Source organism: Orycteropus afer, unplaced genomic scaffold, assembly GCF_000298275.1.
Source record: "Orycteropus afer afer isolate SDZICR_OR568_19922 unplaced genomic scaffold, OryAfe1.0 scaffold00490, whole genome shotgun sequence".
NCBI lineage: Eukaryota > Metazoa > Chordata > Mammalia > Tubulidentata > Orycteropodidae > Orycteropus > Orycteropus afer.
Window position 1 is genome coordinate 821,278 of NW_006922077.1, and position 2,821 is coordinate 824,098.

Below are 2,821 nucleotides of genomic sequence, written 5' to 3' on the forward strand. Positions count from 1 at the left end.
GGGGGGGGACCCGTCCCTCCTCAGGTGAAGTCGCTGATGGAGATGGAGCCGCCACCGCCGCTGAGCGACCGGGTCATGGCTCCGGCCCGGCTGCCTCCGCCTCAGTGACCCCACTCCCCCCCGCACTGGGCCGCCCGGGCCAGAGTGGGGGACGCCCGCCCTCCTGCCCCCCTCTTTCCCAATACCATCCCCTTTCCTCCACCACCACCCCCCCACCCCGCCTGCGCGCGCGCGGAGCAGCTTCAGGTGAGTGAGGGGCGGGGCTTGGACGAAGCGCGGGGGGCGGGCCCTCTGCGGCGGGGGGCGGGGCCTGAGGGGCTGGGGCGTGAAGCAAGGGGGTACGTGGGCGGGGAGAGAGGGTCACCGGGTGGGCTGAGGCGGGAGGGGAGGAATCTGGCTGGGGTAGCGGGGAAGGGAGAATCTTGGCGCGAGGCCCGAAGACTGGGGGTGAAGTAGCAAGGAACTGAGGGGGTCCTAAAAGGGCGGGAGATGGGTCAGGGCAGACGACTGAGTACAAGCCATGGGCTGGCGTGTGCAAGGCACCTTCGGGAAGTGCCTCGAGAACAGAGTAATAGAGTAGAGAAAAGCAGAGAGGGGTCCCTGGGCCAATAGTGAAGGAACTGTGGCTTTGGTTGATAAGATTGGAGAGAAAGACATAGGCCTAGGTAGAAGGATCTGGGATGGAATTGGTGTGGGAGAATCGTAGCAGAGAAGAAACTTATGGTGGAGTAAAAAGTACGGTCTAGGGTACTGTTCGGTGAGCAGTCTAGGGAACCTGGAAAGCAAGGCTGGATTCACTAAATACGAGCTCTAAGAAGGAAATGTAACTGGGAAAGCCCTGGGGTGAGACGTCCTGTTGAGAGACAGGCTTGGGAAGCCAGCTGCTTTTCCTGAATACTTAAACAAGCCCTCTTCGGACCTCCTCCTCACACAGCCAGTTATTTTTCACCCCTTTGTCTGCTAGAGTTGTAGATTCTCACTTTTTAGATTTTCTTTCTGATTTCTGTGTTTATTGTGCCTGGTCCTATCTAGGGACAGTGGAATGTTTATTGGAACATCAGCTTTTAGATACGCGATGTTTAGGAAATTAAGTACCCCAATGCCCTTCTCCAAGGTCAAGAATTTACTAACTGCATCCAGGAAGATTTGATCCATTACTAATCACTTTGTGTCATACCTTATTTAGTCTCAATTCGTACTTTCGTAAGCAAAACTGTCTACTGTTGTGACTCCTATCTTCCCTAATCCCTATTTACATGCATGGTAACTCTTACTGTGTTCCTGTCTCCCCAGCCTGAGGTCTCAAAACATCAGTGGTGGGCTCAATATGTCCCTAATTCAGTTACAATGGTCTCCTGGCTCTAGGTCTTCGATCATCATGGCCAGGAAGATGCCCATTGGGTTGTCTCCCCTTAGTGATACTTACTTGCTCATTGTGCCCTGGGTGAAGGTACATGTCCATATCCTTAGGAATCATGAAAAATAGATGTCTTACTACCTAGAATGTTTCCACTTAGCCATGTAAGATAATCATATGCTAAGAATAAAAGCAAAAATCAAACTCACTGCCATCAAGTTGATTTGACTCATAGCAACCCCTCCTTGGGTTTTCCAGGCGGTATCTCTACAGAAGTGGATTGCCCCATCTACCTTCTGAGGAGTGGCTGGTGGGTTTGAACCTCCAACCTTCTGCTTAGCAGTCAAATGCCTTCGGCACTAAGAATAAAGCCATATAAAAGGCCAAATCAGACAATTCATGAGGGTTTAGCCTCTTGTTTGGTAGGGGTGTTTGAGATGGTTTGAGATGCCTCCCTATGGGCCTGCTAATAGGTCAATGAATCTTGCTTTGTGGTATGTGGGGACTTCAGCCTTCCCCATTAGGGGCCAGAGAAACCAGACAAACCCCTTGGTCATGAGAAGACTCAGAAGAATGGCTCCTGAGATAAAAACAAAGTCTGAAAAGAAGAAAATTATAGCAGGGGGAAAATCAAGTCTCACTGGAGTTTCTGGAGCAGGCCTCGGTAAAAGTCGTGCTCAAGTTGGCAGCTTCTGAATTATAGCTCACTCTAGTCAATAGATGTTGATATCTCAAGCACAAAATATAAAGTCTGTGTTGCCCATTAAGTCAGTTCAATTGCAGCTTCTGAGCAGTCTCATTCCTCTCAGTAGGAAAAGGGGAAGGCAGGTCTCAGGACTTGAGTCAGAAATAAGTTGTGGATTTTTTCTAGTGAAAATACAACTGAAAGTTTCCTCCTTATTTCCTCTTAGTTTGAAATCTGTAGCTTGTACTTCCCAGCATGGGAAAAATATTACTCCACCATTTTTACCTTTCCCTTCCCAGAAGCCACAAAGGAATTATTTTCTCCCAAAGTGGCCATCCCTCTCCCCCAACACACACACAAAATAGCCAAAAAATGAAAGTTATTGTTGTGTAGGTATTTCTAACCTAATTTTACTCTGTAGGAACAAATAAGAACATGGACCCTGTGAGTGTTGACAATGTATGGAAAGGGACTCCCTTTCTTTGTTTGTCTCTTGGCCATGCTAGAGAAGGCTTTGAATTCCAGACTTGATTTGATTTGCCTCCTCTTTTTAGAAGCTTGCTGTCTCTACTGGAAACAGAGCCTTTCAAGGTTTATCAGAGGAGACATCTAAGGATAATGCTGATGTGAATGGCTTGGTCCCCTGGGGGTGGCATCCACCTTGTAGGCACTATGGGAATACATATACTAGGGTAATCCTTGAGCCCTATTTCTACCTTCAAAAAGCTTAAAGTCTAGTTTGGCATTTTCTTCATTCCTGAAAAGATAATGGAAAGGAA